At 40.4% G+C, this 20,368-nt stretch overlaps 1 protein-coding gene and 1 non-coding gene across 2 annotated transcripts in view; one reads left to right on the top strand and one right to left on the bottom strand.

Moving 5' to 3' along the window:
• The window catches only part of GLRA2 (glycine receptor alpha 2), a 207,022-nt gene that overhangs the window by 53,200 nt on the left and 133,454 nt on the right, over positions 1 to 20,368 (top strand). The gene's annotated exons all lie outside the window — the stretch shown is intronic.
• On the bottom strand, positions 3,683 to 3,754 carry TRNAS-GGA. Its single transcript has one exon. It is a non-coding gene; the product is annotated as a tRNA-Ser (tRNA).

Genomic DNA, 20,368 nt, shown 5'->3' with positions numbered 1-20,368 from the left:
TGGCATTTGCTCTAGTAAATACCTGGCGTCATGCACTGCTGAAATAAAAGTAGCTTTTTTCCCCCTTCTGTTCTATAAAGCCCTTGCATTCTAGAACCATGAAGAATATAATGTTCGTCAGACTAGATCCAAAGGCAATTCTTCTATCTCTGCTTCACACAATTGTTTTGGGTTGGGTGGAGTTTGTCCTGTGACAGACTAGTTTCGACCTTTCCTTCATGGTGGGTATTCTATGAAATGAGGGGAAAGACCCTTGGTGTAAGAGAACTTAAGGAAACATAGCTGTAGGCAGATTTGAACTGCAGGAATCTAATTATTTGTCAGGAAGTGTTTTCAGTGAGCCAGACACCGTGCCGGGCCTAGAGATCCAGAGCTGAGTAAAATGTGGTCTCTGCCTTGGAAGGGCTCCAGCCTAACAAGGCAGGCACACACAAGACAATTTAAGTAGCAGGAATCAATAGGAACAAGGGAAAGAAAAGTGGCTCGAACTCTGCAAATGAATTCTGTGACTCAAATATTGTTAGAATTTGGGGGTTGGCACCTACACGCCTGTTTATTTGAGTCACTTGGCCCATCTTAACTAAAGGGTAAGGAATTAGTGCTAATACATGCCCAGCTACAGGTCCAACTCAAGTTTAAAGATCAGTTTCTGATGTCTAAAAGGTGCTGGAAAGTCCTTGGTGACATTCCCTTAGGAAAGACTTTCTCTCAACTCTCAGGTTTACAATGCAAATACCCGCAGGAGAGGGAACATGTTCTCAATTCATACTAAACTATAAAGAACTGACACGAAATTTTCTTTCAGATAGTAGGTTTAATGTCTGAAGAATAGTGGAACGAGCATGTTGGATGCCTGAGAGGAAAAATCAGATAGGACGAGGAGAGTTAAGAAAGATACAAGGAAGGGATACAACAGAAGCACCAAACATAAACTCATGAATTGCCTCCATCTGACACATTTTAATAATTACTGCAACACTGGTCCACATTAAAAAAATAATAATAATGTCCTATGGGTATGCTTCGTATTTTAATTGTCCTGAAACCTAAAGCATATGGATAGAAGCGCTGCATCCAGGACAAATTCTGCACTTTCTTAATTTTGTAGTAGCAGAGGTAGAATTAACTCTGCATGGAGACCAAAGCCCAAGGCTTTGATGGCCAAACAAAACACAGAGAGAACTATGCAGCCACTGACTTGATAACAAGCAAGATTACACTTCCCACAATGTAATATATCTGTTCATTAGAAGACAAAAGTTTAAAAAAGGGAGTAACAGTAGACCAGAAATCCATTAGGTGTCCTGCAGATTCAAATACCCGGAGTACCTGAGTAAAATTCAAGCAAATATACAGTGATGCAGGACATAGTCTCTGTTGGCGAAAAAGTGTCAAATTTGTTTCTGTCTACTTAACCTCTGATTTCTATTTTTTAATTATTCACTTCCCTGACATGTTTGATCTTTCCCTGTTTTGAAGCTTTTTTGTTGACCCACCCCATTAAGTACTGATCATTCTTGACCAAAGTGTAAACAAGGACACACATCTTGCTTTGTACAGTCTCTTCAGAGATGCTCAAATTCTAAATTTATATTACTTAAAAGGGCCAAAATCCATAATGAAATAAAGAAGTGAGCCTTGAGTATCACACATATTATTGGTCAAATAATATTTACTGAATCAAGTATAGTAAATTGTAGTAGAAATTAGGACATCATAGCATATGGTGTGCATTATGAAAGAAAAAAGGAGAGGGTGAGCATTTTTAAAGAGAAGCAGCTGGTCTCAAATGTCCACAATGCCTTTGCTAATATCTGTTTTCTTCCCTTCCTTCTCCTTGCTTCTGAGAATTTTCTGCCAGAATGCTGACTTTTATAGATGCATAGGATTTTTTTTTTGGAAGGTATTACCTTGCAAAATATCCTTCTGTTATTGATAAGGAAGTGACTTCTTTCAAAAGTTAAATGAGTTTAAATAATGGAGCCCATAAATAGGAAAGCTCGGACAACAATCAAAGCTCTTGACATCTGTTTCAGAGCTATCATCTCCTACCTCACATTAATTCTTCATTTACTCCAATTCCAATTTAAAGACACAAACAAATACAATTCAAAAGACATATGGTTTTGGAACCAGTCTTTTGGGGACTCAATTTTCAAAGGACTATTGGAGAAAGGAGGTAAGATTTAAGATGTGGATATAAAGTATCTTCAAATTTCACAAATGACCAAAAAGACTGTTTAAATTAAGATGCCACAGTTTTGATTTTGTGTGGGTGGTCAGTTGTGTTTGATTCTTTGCAACCCCATGGACTGTAGCCCGCCAGGCTCCTCTGTCCATGGGGTTTTACAGGCAAGAATACTGGATTGGGTTGCCATTTTCTACTCCAGGGGATCTTCCCCACCCAGGATTGAGCCTGAGTCTCTTGTGTCTTCTATATTGGCAGGTGGATTCTTTACCACTGAGCCACCTGGAAAGCCTTTCAAATAGGAAGCTCATTTGATAGTTTTATGTAGCATGTATAGTTTACATAGCATATCTACTTTCTGAAAAAATTTACTATCCTGGGATCCTGGAGAAGGAAATAGCAACCCACTCTGGGATTCTTGCCTGGAGAATTCTATGGGCAGAGAAGCCTGGTGGGCTACAGTCCATGGGGTTGCAAAGAGTCAGACATAGTGACTAAATGCCAACACAAAACAAAGTTATTAAGTAAACTCCTTACCTTCAGGGAACTCTTTGAGAACTTATTCTATTTTTAAAGACCATCAAGAAGCAGATTTTTTTATAAGTTACTCTAATATCGTGTATAAATTATTACCTTTAAATTTACTTATTAGTTTTGGGCTGTGCTGGGTCTTTGTTGCAGTGCACAGGCATTTTCTAGCTGCTTGCCAGGGGCTCTAGAGCACATGGGCTCAGCAGTTTGGACTGTGGGCTTCTCTAGTGGTGGTGCATGGACTTAGTTGTCCCATGGCATGTGAGATCTTAGTTCCCCAACCAGGGATCGAACTCATGCCCCCTGTATCGGAAGGCAGACTCTTAACCACTGGACCACCAGGGAAGCCTCCAGAAATTCTTCCTTATATAACTTAAATCATATTTGCTACAACTTAAATCAGTCTCATTTTCCTACATTTGTTAACATGATAAACAAATGGCTACCATTTTTTATAAGGATGGAGGGATTACATCACTGATTTTGCTTTCATAAATTTTCATCCCACCAGAGTTAGTGGACATATGTTTGGCCACCAATATCATGTTGCTGGTTTAATTTTACAGTGTGTAAAATCAGCACCAAGAAGTTCTTCATGTTGCAGTTTTCAGCTTGCTGCACAGTTTGAGGTCCCTACTCTGAATTTTGTGATATTGAATGCTATCTTGGTTCCTTCTGATACTATAGTCAACAAGGCTTTTAGAGTCAAATACCCTTGAGCTAGGGTCTCTAGCCTCAGAACTAACCGTGTGACCTAGGTAAAATTTGTTCTCCCTCTGAACCTCTATTTCCTCAGCTTTGAAAAAGAGATGATTTGCTTAAGAGCTTTAGTGTGTGTGAAGTCGCTCAGTCGTGTCTGACTCTTTGCGACCCCATGGACTGCAGCCTACCAGGCTCCTCCCTCCATGGGATTCTCCAGGCAAGAGTACTGGAGTAGACTGCCATTTCCTTCTCCAGGGGATCTTCCCGACCCAGGGATCGAACCCGGGTCTTCTGCATTCCAGGCAGATGCTTTAACCTCTGAGCCACCAGGGAAGCTTCCAACTTCAGTTATAGAATGATTGTTATAGAACAGGAAAAAAAGAACATTCTTTATTTAGATGTCAGAGATGAAAATGGAATGCACAGTGAACTAAGACCTGCCTAAATGTTATCAAAGGTGATACTTTGATTATCTTACTCTCAATTTTGATGAGACACATAAGCCCATATTTTTCTATTAGAAGGCAGCTATGCAAAGCTGTGATTTCTTCTCTCTGTGCATATCTGGACCATGTTTATCTTTATATCCTATAATCCAGGCAAAATTACATTCTCATTTTCCAACTCTGTGTCCAAATCCCCATTAGTTTTGTGACTTGCCTTAATGCAGTAATTAATGACTGTAACATAAGTGCCCACATCGGAATCAAGCAGTGAGGCTTCAGAGAAATGCTGGGAAATGCCATGGAAACCACGATTCCCTTCTTCCTAGAGGCAAGCAGGTTAGGAGGCTGGGAGGCGCTGGCATGCATACGCGCGGGAGGCTTCAGCAGGAAGCGGAGCTAAGCGGCGCACAGGGGCTGCTTTTGGAGAGTGGGCCTCCAAAGAGGCGCGGCTGAGGGTAAAAGCGTTAAAGTCTAGAAAGCATGTTCTGTACATGACAGATTCTCCTACAGCGTGAGAAGCTGCACTCCTGATTTTGTTCAGAAATACACATACACTTAAGGGCATAATACTGGTTCAAACACAACAGAGTAAGGATCCTACCCTTGTTTTAGGGAAAAGAGGAATTATGCAATGAAATACAAGGCAGGTGGCATGACCACGTGTCCTTGACTGTTTACCTGATTGGACTAGCAATAGCAACCAGTAGGTTATTCTCTTTTTGGAGGTAACTTTCCACTGCATTAATATTCATTAGAGTTTGCTCTGAAGGTGATGGAGCAAAGTACAGAATACCAAGAAGGTAGCTTAGGACACAGGAGCACCACACTTCCTTCCATCATTTACTGTATCCTCTAGGCTCAAAGACTAGCCTCTCTAAGCCCATCAGTTTATCATTCTGAGTCTCACTTTTCTTACTATAAAATGAGATTGAAACAGGAGATTAGATGAAGTCTGAGGCTCTGTCCTAAGTCTATAATAATTTCCTTTGGGATGAGGAAAAATGAGTGGGTTCTTCATATTCCTTAGGGCTTGGGAGACAGCAATAGGAGATTCTGAGTTGTGAGGCCTATCTCAAACTACTTTTGGATCTTTGAACCTTTTTCTCCCAAACTGAATATCTAACTTCTGAGAAGAGGAACCTGACTATGGAGTGAGGTAGGGAAGGTTGGACTACTTGCTGCTTAAGAGGCAGCCTTATATTCAACATATAGTTTGCACAGAGACTAATACTTAATACTAAGCTCCCTACTGAGAAATTTCCCAATCGCAAATTAGATCATGCATACTCTCTGATTCAACCAGCAGGAGTATCCAAGAGATATTATTTTAGAATGTGTTCATGAATTATGGCTTTATAAACTTTCAGACAATTATACAAAGATGGTTGAATGAGATAATTATTATCTGGATATGTAGACTGAAGGAAATCACTTAGTAGATTTGAGCCAGTAGAGTTCAAGGGCTAGTATGCCATTATTCATCACCTGAATTTTCTTATGACAGGAAACCAAAGGAAATTCAGAGGTCCTGGTGAGCCTGCTCAACTTCTGTTGATGTAGGCTTCTGCCTGGTCCATAGTGCTGCTTTTCAAAGGCTTCCTGGATGGCATTAATCTCCAAATAAACACACATAATATCACCATGATGCTCATGAGACACACAAATTACTTTAGTGCATTCTCATAGTACATAACCCAAAGGAAGGACATTCCTATTTTAAAATGGGAAAATATTGTCCAGCCTCAAAAGTCAGCAGGCCCCTATATGGTAGCTGCTTGTTAAGAGTCAACTAAGTAACTGTACTTGGTTCCAAAGTGTTATATAATCAAGAACGGACTATCCTTCCATCTGACCAATACTTCATTCTCTTTCCAACCTTAGCCGTGGAGAAACGGTGGCCAACAACTTTCCATCAGTTACTACAACTGAAGTCGTAATGTAGAAAAATGCTAGCAAAGTAACACAATTTTGCTCTCAGCTGTCAGCAGATAAAAGTTACTTTGGTTTTCTTAAAATCACATTGGCAGTTCTTTTATTTTTTGCCAAAAGTAAAATAATCCCAAATAAAACAGCAAGAGAATTGCTATACAATGCTATTCCCTCTTTTTTCAACTCAGCATCACCATTAAATAGCTGTGAACTCAGACAACAGAGTAACCATGGACAAGTTAGTTCTCATTAATTTAATGTGCAGGTTAATAGCATTTTATCTTCATGAATATTTGGTGTATAAATAAATAGTAGCTGTTAAATGACTGAAATTTAAAACGTAACTAAAATGTGGGCAGAATTGGTTATTTGAATCTTTGGTCATCTGAGCTCTTCTTTCTGATGGTGTTCATTGTAGCCCTCTCCTATTCAACACCTTGATAACATTTTCCTTCAGGAAGCATCAAAGCATTTGGAAAAGTTTTAGCTGCAGATTTATCTGTTGTTCTCCAAGTTGAATCCAATCCATATTTGGACTTAATTAACACGGGCCCACCATATGTGTGCACATTTTCTGAAGGGACAAGGCACAGATGGGAGCAGATATTGTATTTTTGTCCTTCCCAGCTAGTATTGCTGAATGCATATGGGTGTTTCCTGTGATGCCTTTATGTTTGGTAAACATAGACCTTCCTAGTCAGCCACTGGTATTTCAGTCAGGGGAGAGGGGTAGAACAGCTGATGAACCAGCACTGTTGCCATTCACTTCCTGCAAAACCCAAGGTCAGCATGGAGAAACAGGTCTTATAGTTATTTGGAATTAACTAAAAGGATAGGCTCTAATAGCAAAGCTTACTACCAACCTTGGGTTTAGTCTCAATCTTAGATAAAACTGAAGAAATGATTTCTCACCAGTGTCCTAGCCACATGATTTTGAGCCCTGTTATCCATCTAGCTTCATCCCTCCATTTGATACTCTCAGTATCAAAGTTTGCTCTTGGGGATACTGGTAAGGAACCTGAGACTCTATCAACTCACATACACAAAGGAGGAAATGAACTAACAGTACTTGAAATACCACTCTCTCCCTAGATTTTCATCTTAGTAGTCAGGGAAGCTTTTAGCTAAATGTCTATTATCCCATTATGAAAGTGTTAGTAGCTCAGTCATGTCTGACTCTTTGCGACCCCATGGACTATAGCCCACCAGGCTCCTCGGTCCATGGGATTCTCCAGGCAAGAATACTGGACTGGGTTGCCATGCCCTTCTCCAGAAGATCTTCCCAACCCAGGGATAAGAGTTGGGAGGAGTTTGATCGGGAGCATGTACTGGAATCTTTCCAGAATCCTAATAATTTCCACACCATGACTTTTCAACCTTTACTTATATAAACAGTCTTACCAGGCAATGCCACATGTGCACCTGCCCGTGGACCCGGGGAACGGCTTAGGGCTGGAATGAGCAAGACCGTCTTTATGCTTTACATGATGCACAAGGTCAAAGCAGCCATTTAATTACAGAACTTTCAGAAGATGCGCTTAAAGACTTCATGCCTTACCTGCCTAGCCAAACTTGGACCGATTTACTTTTGTTCTCTGTGGACAAGGATCCTTTTATGGGTACCTTGAGTTTTAATTCAAGATCATCAAATGATTATTGTAAGTTATACTTCCCTGACAGATCCAAAGGGCCCTCTAAGGATCTAGATCGGTAAGGTAGGTTATCCACTCTGCCCAATCAGTGTAATGAAAGGGAGTAATGAAAAGCCTTTTAGTTGATTGAGTTCAGCTATGTCTGATTTACATAACCTGGAACATTCTTTAAATGAGAATTTGAAAACAACTTTAAAAAGATGAATAATAAATGCACAACTATTGGAATAGACTCCATAAAAAGAATACATATATGTATACACAGACACACATATATATTAATATATTAGTGATATTAAACTATGATCCCTTCAAAGAAACTGTTATTTCAGGTGTCTGATAAGCATGATGCCCAATAAATGCTTGCCAAAAATTGCTGAATGGATATACTAGATTATACCCCAGATGGAGTTCTGTTTAACATGAATCCCTCCTGACTAAAGACATGGAGCTGGTCTCCCTCCATGCTCTGTCTTCATCTCTGACCAGTACCAGGGGTTTTTATAAATCTTTAGTTGGGGATCATCCAGTGAATGTTGCAGCCACCACCCCAACTTTCTTTAAAATTTCTCAGTGGCTCTCAGGGATATTAGATTTTCTAGTCAGAGACCAGAGACAGCACTCTGACACACTGCTACTGCCCTGAGTAGAGTTCCATTGCCTACTTTGGCACACCTGTGTGTGTTAACAAGCATCCTGTTGGGTTCTTCTCTGCTGCACCTTCCACTCTTCTTAGCAGCTACCCCAGTTTTTTCTAGTCACACCTGCCATATTCTTGGTTGCCAGTGAATTGACCTTGTGTGTCCTGCCTTGACCTTAGCAGCATCCCTCTCCCTGGTGACTGAGGTTCATGACTCACCTCCCTCACTGTCTCCCTACCCCTGATCCAGTCACTTAGAAGTCTTCTTGAGCCTAATTGTCCAGACAAGGTTTTGAGTAGAAAGTCTTATTTTCCAAAGAGAGTGCTAATGCCACTGAAAAAATCAGACCTCTTTCTCAATCCCTGCCTATTTCTCTTTCAAACTGTTCTCCTCTTAGTCCATCACATGGACAGTAACTAAAGTCCTCCTTGGGACATGCTGAAGTAGAGCTTCTTAAAATGTGCTCCACAAGATCAGCCCAGCATTAACTGAGCTATTTCTCAGGAGGACCTGGGAATCTGCATTCCTACCAAGCCCCTCAGATGATACCTACATTGACCAGAGTTTGAAACCCATTGTGCTAAAGAAGACCCTGATCAGACAACTAGCCTAATGGTATCTTTTAATCCAGTGACCACTTAACTCCTTCCCTCCATCTCCCCATATATGTGGGTTGTGTAAATGATGCATGTTTAACTTGATTTTTAACTTGCTCCAGGCTAATTTCACTTAAGAAGGACACTCTTGTTTAATACATGATGTATCCTGTCAAATCTCTCTGGCATTAGAATGTCACATGATTCAGAAATTTCCAAGTATACCTGAGAGGAAAGAGTCAACAGACCTACACGACCTACACTGTACAGTAAAGCTGCCCTTAACATTTTAAGAGAAAGAGTGAATAGTGTTCTAGGATGTGGTATGACAAAGCCCTACGGGAACAACAAATATATAGCCAGATTGCCAGAAAGTTCTAATTTTAAGAAGCATTATTATTTAAACTTAAGGCTTTCATCACATTCAAGAGTGGAAATTCACCTATAAGAGGAAATTTTTATGCTGGTCATCTTCACTTGCAGTTTAGAATCATAGAAATTTTGAGCAGGATGGAGTTGTGGGTAAGGAATGAGGCTCAGAGATATAGTTAGGGTCAAACTGCTCTTTCTCTAGAAGCCTGGTCCACCACCCAGGCCTCTGGATCCCCAGTCAATGATGCTTCTACTCTAAGAGGTGGCCAGGGGAGGCTAGAGGAGTTTTAAAAGGAAAAGTCATGGGAAGCCTGGATAACTGCAGAAAATATGAAGACAACCAAGGTGTCTACAATCTATTCTGCTAGCTTTATGGACATCAGAAGATGATAAACTAGCAACAGATTCTAAGAAGGAACATTGTAGAGTAGAAAATAATAAACTAACTTTGACATCAATTAAAGTTGGGTTCAAATCTAACTTTGGTTGCTCACCGTTTTTGTGACTTTGGGGAAATGGCATAACCTCTCTGAGCTCCAATGTGCTTATCTCAAAAACAGAGAGAATTCTCTCTGCCTCCTGGGATAGTACTCCACGACTGCAAAATAATGAGAGCACTTGAGCTACAGCAGGTGCTCACAGAATGATTATCAATACTATCAAAATCACCTGAAGTTTTATTCTTCCTTATTAAGCATTTTAATCCTAAAAGAACATAGGTTCTATACCCTCGGCTATTTCCATGTACCACTGAAGGTTTGCATATGCTACACAGAGTGTGCTACGCATGGTCCCTGAGAGAGGAATGGCAGGAATATACCTGAGACTCTTGCTTTTCCTAAAACACAAAAGCATCCCTTTACCCTTCCTTTCCAAACAAGACAGACTACTATATCAGAATTAACTCTCTTTGAATGTTGGAAATCTTTTCTTTAGGCAAGAAGGTCCTTCATGACAATTTGTAATTCCATCTGAAAATTCGTTTTCTCTTCAAATGGCTTTTTCTTCCCTCAAGAATCTTTTACTGGGAATGGTCTTCCACTTACATGGAATTCCTTATGAATGAGTAGTTGCTGTATAAGTCAAGGAACCTTTTGTCCACCACGAAATTATAAAGTGATTAATATGCATGCTTCTAGTAATATGAGAACAGTCCTGGCCATGGACCCAGCTACCTGATCAAGGCTAGAGGACAGGTGGACATGGTTTTCTGGCTTTCTTTCCATTTGGTTTGCCTTATTTCTAGTTCCCACTAGAAATGCCAGCAACTTACAGAGAGGGGCCAGGCAAGCTTTCTGGCTTCCTTTGCCAGTCTTGGAATCTGGCAACACCCCATGGGCTCTGGAGTGTTTTTATACGTATAATTACAATTACACGTACGTACAATTATAACAATTACGTATAATTATGATTTTACACTGTATAATTATGATTATACAGTGGAAGTGACAAATAGATTCAAGGGATTAGATCTGATAGACAGAGTGCCTGAAGAACTATGAACAGAGGCTTGTGACATTGTATAGGAGGCAGTGATCAAAACCATAACCAAGAAGAAGAAATGCAAACAGGCAAAAGGGCTGTCTGAGGAGGCCTTGCAAATAGCTGCGAAAAGAAGAGAAGTGAAAGGCAAAGGAGGAAAGGAAACATATACCCATCTGAACGCTGAGTTCTAAAGAATAGCAAGAGAGATAAGAAAGCCTTCCTAAGGGATCAACGCAAAGAAATAGAGGAAAACAATAGAATGGGAAAGACTAAAGAGCTCTTCAAGGAAATTAGAGACACCAAGGGAACATTTCATGAAAAGATGGGCACAATGAAGGACAGAAATTGTGTGGACCTAACAGAAGCAGAAGATATTAAGGAGAGGTCGCAAGAATACACAGAAGAACCATATAAAAGACATCTTAAAGACCCAGATAACCATGATGGTGTGATCACTCACCTAGAGCCAGACATGATGGAGTGCCAAGTCAAGTGGGCCTTAGGAAGCATCACTATGAACAAAGCTAGCAGAGGTGATGGAATTCCAGCTGAGTTATTGCAAATCCTAAAAGATGATACTGTTAAAGTGCTACACTCAATATGCCAGCAAATTTGGAAAACTCAGCAGTGGCCACAGGACTGGAACAGGTCAGTTTTCATTCCAGTCCCAAAGAAAGGCATGCCAAAGAATGTTCAAACCACCACACAATTGCACTCATCTCACACACCAGCAAAGTAATGCTCAAAATTCTCCAAGCTAGGCTTCAACAGAAAGTGAACCAAGAACTCCCAGATGTTCAAGCTGGATTTAGAAAAGACAGAGGAACCAGAGATCAAATTGCCAACATCTGTTGGATCATACAAAAAGCAAGAGAATTCCAGAAAAAAAAATCTACTTCTGCTTCATTGACTATGCTAAAGCCTTTGACTTTACAAAGTCAAAGTTTGTTGACTTCACAACAAACTGTGGAAAGTTCTTCAACAGATAGGAATACCAGACCACCTTACCTGCCTCCTGAGAGGCAGAAGGGGATGACAGAGGGTGAGATGGTTGGATGGCATCACCAACTCAATGGATATGAGCTCAGCAAGCTCCAAGAGATGGTGAAGGACAGGGAAGCCTGACTTGCTGCAGTCCATGGGGTGGCAAAGAGTCAGACATGACTGAGTGATTGAATGACATGGGCTCTGATGACCCTCCTCTTCTAAATCCTTTGTGTTTTCCCATTTCTGCTGAATAAACGCCTTACATTCTCCCACAGAGCTTGAGGATGCTGATTCATTTGTTTAACAAATGTTTACTGAATACCTACTCTGTTCAAGGCATTATTTTAGAAGGTAAAAAGGTAAACTTATAGCCTTTGTGGTTATTGCATAAGGGAAGAACCTTGCATAGGAGAGAAATAAGTAAATTTAAAAATTCATTTGATTTAAAAAAACTGTAATATTAATGCTTGTTCATACTGTCCATGGGGTTCTCAAGGCACGAATACTGAAGTGGTTTGCCATTCCCTTCTCCAGTGGACCACATTCTGTCAGACCTCTCCACCATGACCTGCCCATCTTGGGTGGCCCCATGGGCATGGTTTAGTTTCATTGAGTTAGACAAGGCTGTGGTCCATGGCAGCCAGAGCTACCCTACGTCCGAGGTCAGGGGCAGCAGCCAAGAGGAGCTACCCCTTGTCCGAGGTCAGGGGCAGTGGCTGAGAATGCCAGGCTGCAACAGCGCAGGAGCCTTAGATTTAAGGGACTAGATCTGATAGAGTGCCTGATGAATTATGGATGGAGGTTCGTGACATTGTACAGGAGACAGGGATCAGGACAATCCCCATGGAAAAGAAATGCAAAAGAGCAAAATGGCTGTCTGGGGAGGCCTTACAAATAGCTGTGAAAAGAAGAGAAGCAAAAAGCAAAGGAGAAAAGGGAAGATATAAGCATCTGAATGCAGAGTTCCAAAGAATAGCAAGAAGAGATAAGAAAGCCTTCTTCAGCGATCAATTCAAAGAAATAGAGGCAAACAACAGAATGGGAAAGACTAGAGATCTCTTCAAGAAAATTAGAGATACCAAGGGAACATTTCATGCAAAGATGGGCTCGATAAAGGACAGAAATGGTATGGACCTAACAGAAGCAGAAGATATTAAGAACAGGTGGCAAGAATACACAGAAGAACTGTACAAAAAAGATCTTCATGACCAAGATAATCACGATGGTGTGATCACTCACCTAGAGCCAGACATCCTGGAATGTGAAGTCAAGTGGGCCTTAGAAAGCATCACTACAAATGAAGCTAGTGGAGGTGATGGAATTCCAGTGGAGCTGCTTCAAATCCTGAAAGAGGATACTGTGAAAGTGCTGCACTTAATATGCCAGCAAATTTGGAAAACTCAGCAGTGGCCACAGGACTGGAAAAGGTCAGTTTTCATTCCAATCCCAAAGAAAGGCAATGCCAAAGAATGCTCAAACTACCGCACAATTGCACACATCTCACACGCTAGCAAAGCAATGCTCAAAATTCTCCAAGCCAGTCTTCAGCAATACGTGAACCGTGAACTTCCAGATGTTCAAGCTGGTTTTAGAAAAGGCAGAGGAACCAGAGATCAAATTGCCAACATCTGCTGGATCATGGAAAAAGCAAGAGAGTTCCAGAAAAACATCTATTACTGCTTTATTGACTATGCCAAAGCCTTTGACTGTGTGGATCACAAAAAACTGTGGAAAATTCTGAAAGAGATGTGAATACCAGACCACCTGATCTGCCTCTTGAGAAATCTGTATAAAGGTCAGGAAGCAACAGTTAGAACTGGACATGGAACAACAGACTGGTTCCAAATAGGAAAAGGAGTACCTCAAGGCTGTATATTTAACTTATTTATTTATTTACTTATTTATTTATTTAATATATTTAGCTTATTTAACTTATACGTAGAGTACATCATGAGAAACGCTGGGCTGGAAGAAGCACAAGCTGGAATCAAGATTGCCAGGAGAAATATCAATAACCTCAGATATGCAGATGACACCACCCTTATGGCAGAAAGTGAAGAGGAACTCAAAAGCCTCTTGATGAAAGTGAAAGTGGAGAGTGAAAAAGTTGGCTTAAAGCTCAACATTCAGAAAATAAAGATCATGGCATCTGGTCCCATCACTTCATGGAAATAGATGGGGGAACAGTGCAAACAGTGTCAGACTTTATTTTTTTGGGCTCCAAAATCACTGCAGATGGTGAGTGCAGCCATGAAATTAAAAGATGCTTACTCCTTGAAAGGAAAGTTATGACCAACCTAGATAGCATATTAAAAAGCAAAGACATTACTTTGCCAACAAGGTCCGTCCAGTCAAGGCTATGGTTTTTCCAGTGGTCATGTATGGATGTGAGAGTTGGACTGTGAAGAAAGCTGAGGGCTGAAGAATTGATGGTTTTGAACTGTGGTGTTGGAGAAGACTCTTGAGAGTCCCTTGGACTGTAGGGAGATCCAACTAGTCCACTGTGAAAGAGATCAGCCTTGGGATTTCTTTGGAAGGAATGATGCTAAAGCTAAAACTCCAGTACTTTGGCCACCTCAGGCAAAGAGTAGACTCATTGGAAAAGACTCTGATGCTGGGAGGGATTGGGGGCAGGAGGAGAAGGGGCCGACAGGATGAGATGGCTGGATGGCATCACTGACTCGATGGACGCAAGTTTGAGCGAACTCCGGGAGTTGGTGATGGACACGGAGGCCTGGCGTGCTGTGATTCATGGGGTCGCAAAGAGTCAGACACGACTGAGAGACTGAACTGAACTGAACTGAACTGAACTGAACTGAATATAAATGTGGTTTACAATGTCTGCATCTATCAGTCATTTAAACTTTAAGTAAGATATAAACCTAAGCTGGTATGATGAGCAAGGTGAACTAAATAGGAAAGTAGTAAGGTATGGAATGAGGGAAGCTGATTTTTTTGTGCTTTGTCTTATCCTTTTGCTTTTAAAATAGAAATGTTCCCTCAGCCTTCTCACTCTGTATAAAGAAGCAGGGTCTCTATAAGGGAACTTTATTCTTTCTCTTGGGCAAACAGGAGCAGGTGTGCTCTGAATACCCTCATGTCTTCACAATAACAGAGGGGGATGTGTGATAATGCTTCAGTAAACGAGTTATTTAAGAAAAATCAAATGGGCTGGGAAGATCCGTTGGAGAAGGGATAGGCTACCCACTCCAGTATTCTTGGGTTTCCCTAATGGCTCAGCTGTAAAAGAATCTGCCTGCAATATGGGAGACCTGGGTTTGATTCCTGGGTTGGGAAGATCCCCTGGAGAAGGGAACAGCTACCCATTACAGTATTCTGGCCTGGAGAATTCCACGGACTGTATACTCCACAAGGTTGCAAAGAGTCAGACACGACTCAGTGACTTTCACTTTCACCTAAAAAAAGATGGAGAGCCAGAGTAATGGAGATAAAAGATTGGTCGCATTTTGGTATATGTTGTATGTGCAATTTCTACATCTCTTGGGCTTCCCTGATAGCTCAGTTGGTAAATAATCTGCCTGCAATGCAGGAGACCCTTGATTCCGCTGGAGAAGCGATAGGCTACCCACTCCAGTATTCTTGGGCTTCCCTTGTAGCTCAGCTGGTAAAGAATCCACCCGAAATGTGGGATACCTGGGTTCAATCCCTAAGTTGGGAAGATCTGCTGGAGAAGGGAAAGGTTACCCACTCCATCATTCTGGCCTGGAGAATTCCATGGACGGGGTAGTCCATGGGGTCACAAATAGTTGGACATGACTGAGTGACTTTCACTTCACTCTGTATCTCTGTACAAAATAATATCAAGCTCACTTTTCTCCCAAACCCATGTTTTTAAATTTAAAGATAGCTTTTAAAAATCAATAGTGGTTACTTTGGAAGGTTCTTGACAGAAGAGAGCACAAGGGAGTGTTCTGCGGTGATGGGAATATTCTAAGTCTGCATCTCGGCGCATGTTAAACAGGTGGGTATAGATGTAAAAAAGGTATCACGCTGTAACTTATGATTTGTGTATTTTAACTGTTTAACATATACTTCAGTGAAAAAGGGAAAAAACTAAGTAAAACCCAAGTCTGTGTTTTAGGCCTGCAGATGTGCGGTAAACTAGACACCAAAAATTATAGGCTCTGGGGTCCATGAAAGAACTGATTAGATCTTTCTAATCGCTTCCCATTTGCTCAGATGATGACATGATTTAGCAAAGTGGGGAGCTGTTAACTTGCCTCCTTGTTATTGACACCCATTGGGTTCCCATACAAAACCTATCTAGAAAGGGAAATAGGAAAACAAATAAGGAAGGAGGGAAATACACACAGTTCTCAGCTGAGACTGAGATTCAGATTCCCAGCTGAGACTGAAATTCAGAGAGTTTCATGCTCTTTGGGAATTTCACTCAGTGGGGCTTTTCCATGGTGTTAATAGTTTTGACCCCAAGAACTCTGTAGGATTGTTACATCTGCCGCAAAGCCAGAAATATCCTGTCTGAAGCTTTTTTCCCTAAATAAGTGTGAAAAGTTCATAAAAGAATCCAATTAAGCAAACCTATGATTAAGAATATTAAAATCGGGTCACTTCCAATAGCAAACAAAATACCACTGAATTCCTTGTTGCATGTTTTAAAACTATTCATTTCTGCTATTATTAGTTTTTAATTTCTCAAAAGTAAACTTTTCAAAATCATAATGAAATTTCCAGGTTTTCTGGTTTTGATTCAATTAGACTATGCACATGCCCTCTGATTATTTTTATATGATGGACATATTTTTGTTTGATGACAATATTTCCTCTGTAAAAAATGAAAAAAAAAATAGATTCTTACTGTGTTAATAACAATTTTAAACTCACAGATCCTCTTGAAATTCCCCTCCCTTAATAAAGTGTCAATTTAAAAAAAATTTCTGATTACTAGAGATTTTCATTTTGATTCTTTTACTCTTCCTTTATGTTAAAGAGTTCATGGCATTGATCTCAATAAAATAAAACCTCAAAAAACCAAAGTCTTTATGTTAGGAAGAAATTTAAATATATTTAACTATATTTATATTGATATCTGTAAATGAACTCCACAACTGACAAAAATCATTTTTCCTGTCTAAAATGTCATTTTAACTTGGATATTTAGAACTCAAAACTATTGCTTTTCCTTTAGAAACATAGTATTTATGTTCTCAGAATAGCTCACAGAGGTAGGTAACTTATTTAGCAATGAAGGTGAAATACTGTATGTTTGTGGCAAAATTTTAACAATAACAATATAATTATAGTAATAGCAAAACATTACTGAATAGAAGATAATTTAATAATTTCACCTTTTAGCTATTGTTTGAAGAAAAGCATGCTTAATAACATAAAATTGTTCATCTTCAAATAGACTATACTTGTCAATATAGGTAAAACAGAATGAATAAAGACTTAAAAAAATAGTATGAATCATCTCACCAACCAAAAATAACTACTCTTAATATAGTGCTGTGTTCACTTCTAATCCTGAAAACATTTTTGCATGATTGGGAGTACACTGTACTGTTTTTGTATCTTGCTTTTCCCTGTCATTGTTGTATTTTAATGATTTTGAAGATTGTCAGCATGGATTCTTTGTCTAATCTCACTTCAAATCCCAAATCTTTTATTTTTTTAAAAATATAAATTTATTTATTTTAATTAGAGGCTAATTACTTTACAATATTATATTGGTTTTGCCAGACATCAACATGAGTCCGCCACAGGTATACACGTGTTCCCCATCCTGAACCCCCCTCCATCCTCCCTCCCCGTACCATCCCTAGGGTCGTCCCAGTGCACCAGCCCCGAGCACCCTGTTATCATGCATTGAACCTGGACTGGCGACTCGTTTCATATATGATATTATACATGTTTCAATGCCATTCTCCCAAATCATCCCACCCTCTCCCTCTCCCACAGAGTCTAAAAGACTGTTCTATATATCTGTGTCTCTTTTGCTGTCCTGCATACAGGGTTATTGTTACCATCTTTCTAAATTCCATATATATGCGATAGTTTGCAGCACTGTTATAATAGCCAGGACATGGAAGCAACCTAGATGTCCATCAGCAGATGAATGGATAAGAAAGCTGTGGTACATATACACAATGGGGTATTACTCAGCCATTAAAAAGAATACATTTGAATCAGTTCTAATGAGGTGGATGAAATTGGAGCCAAATCTTTTCTTTCTTTAAAATAACAGGGCCACATTTTATTATTATTATTATTTTGTTTTGGATTGAATAGGTATAACACAAAGCTGAGAAAGGAAAGAAAAGGGAATCAGGAAGGGAGAGCATGACAGAAAGGAAGAGTTCAGGTAACAGTGCAAGAGTCAGAGGGGTCTAAGGATAGAAAAGATATTTGAGAGAAAACGAACAGAAACTTGGAACAGTGAACTTCAGAATAACATGGATTCTAGCATTAGAGCAAAATGGCAATAAGCATCATTTGATTCTACCCCATCATTTGATTCTACCCCATCATTTGATAGTGAAGTGAAAGTCACTCAGTTCAGTTCAGTTCAGCTCAGTCGCTCACTCGTGTCTGACTCTTTGTGACCCCATGAATCGCAGCACGCCAGGCCTCCCTGTCCATCACCAACTCCTCGGAGTTCACACAGACTCAAGTCCATCGAGTCAGTGATGCTATCCAGCCATCTCATCCTCTGTCGTCCCCTTCTCCTCCTGCCCCCAATCCTTCCCAGCATCAGAGTCTTTTCCAATGAGTCAGCTCTTCGCATGAGGTGGCCAAAGTACTGCGGTTTCAGCTTTAGCATCATTCCTTCCAAAGAAATCCCAGGGCTGATCTCCTTCAGAATGGACTGGTTGGATCTCCTTGCAGTCCAAGGGACTCTCAAGAGTCTTCTCCAACACCACAGTTCAAAACCATCAATTCTTCAGCACTCACCCTTCTTCACAGTCCAACTCTCACATCCATACATAACCACAGGAAAAACCATAGCCTTGACTAGATGGACCTTTGTTGGCAAAGTAATGTCTCTGCTTTTGAATATGCTATCTGGGTTGGTCATAACTTTTCTTCCAAGGAGTAAGCTCTTTTAATTTTATGGCTGCAGTCACCATCTGCAGTGATTTTGGAGCCCCCAAAAATAAAGTCTGACACTGTTTCCACTGTTTTCCCATCTATTTCCATGAAGTGATGGGACCAGATGCCATGATCTTCGTTTTCTGAATGTTGAGCTTTTAAGCCAACTTTTTCACTCTCCACTTTCACTCTCATCAAGAGGCTTTTTAGCTCCTCTTCACTTTCTGCCATAAGGGTGGTGTCATCTGCATATCTGAGGTTATTGATATTTCTCCCAGCAATCTTGATTCCAGCTTGTGCTTCTTCCAGCCCAGTGTTTCTCATGATGTACTCTGCATATAAGTTAAATAAGCAGGGTGACAATATACAGCCTTGACGTACTCCTTTTCCTGTTTGGAACCAGTCTGTTGTTCCATGTCCAGTTCTAACTGTTGCCTCCTGGCCTGCATACAGATTTCTCAAGAGGCAGGTCAGGTGGTCTGGTATTCCCATCTCTTGAAGAATTTTCCACAGATTATTGTGATCCACACAGTCAAAGGCTTTGGCATAGTCAATAAAGCAGAAATAGATGTTTTTCTGGAACTCTCTTGCTTTTTCCATGATCCACTGGATGTTGGCAATTTGATCTCTGGTTCCTCTGCCTCTTCTAAAACCAGCTTGAACATCTGGAAGTTCATGGTTCACGTATTGCTGAAGCCTGGCTTGGAGAATTTTGAGCATTTCTTTACTAGCATGTGAGATGAGTGCAATCATGCGGTAGTTTGAGCATTCTTTGGCATTGCCTTTCTTTGGGATTGGAATGAAAACTGACCTTTTCCAGTCCTGTGGCCACTGCTGAGTTTTCCAAATTTGCTGGCATATTGAGTGCAGCACTTTCACAGCATCATCTTTCAGGATTTGAAATAGCTGAACTGGAATTCTATCACCTCCACTAGCTTCATTCGTAGTGATGCTTCCTAAGGCCCACTTGACATTCCAGTATGTCTGGCTCTAGGTGAGTGAAGTCACTCAGTTGTGTCCAATTCTTTGTGACCCCATGGCCTATACAATCCATGGAATTTTCTAGGCCAGGATATTGGAGTGGGTAGCACTTCCCTTGTACAGGGGATCTTCCCAATCCAGGGATCGAACCCAGGTCTCTCGCATTGCAGGTGGATTCTTAAGGATGCATGTTTATTGAGTTTAATGTCTTTCTTTGGGGACAGAGACATTTGGAGGCAGTTCTTGAAAGGGAACACAGATCTGCTGATTCTCAATCTTAATTTCCTTCTTCTAATCTCTGAGGTTTAAAAAAAACTGAAGAGTAAGAGGTGTGTGGCATTTCCTCGAGGACTAAGAAAGGAAATAGTGGAATAGAGATGGTGACTTAATTGATATCCTGATAGAAGACTTGATCAGAGGTGGCTGGACCCTGGAAAGTTAAGGAAAGGGAAATATAGCAGTCCTTGAAGGACGCAGAGAAGTGAATACTATGTACAAGCTAAGATCCTGACATGGCTTTTTAGATCCAGAATTACCCGCTCCAGATTTGTGAAAATTCTAGAATGAATGCTAGAATATACAATCGACCTGTCCATGTAGTTAGCAAATGAAAAGATAGTGAAGTATTTGCCCATTTGATGGAAGGAGAGCCAATACCTGCCACAACCAATTATGCTTATTACATCATTTTTTGCCCTTGAAGCAAAGCCCACATGTCCAACTTCAAAGCATGATAAATTTTACATCTTTTGGACATCAGTGTGCATAAGAGCCCACTTTCCTGTTA

The sequence above is a fragment of the Capra hircus genome, assembly GCF_001704415.2.
Source record: "Capra hircus breed San Clemente chromosome X unlocalized genomic scaffold, ASM170441v1, whole genome shotgun sequence".
NCBI lineage: Eukaryota > Metazoa > Chordata > Mammalia > Artiodactyla > Bovidae > Capra > Capra hircus.
Note: the sequence above shows the minus strand (reverse complement) of the source record. Positions and strands in the feature narration are given on the sequence as shown.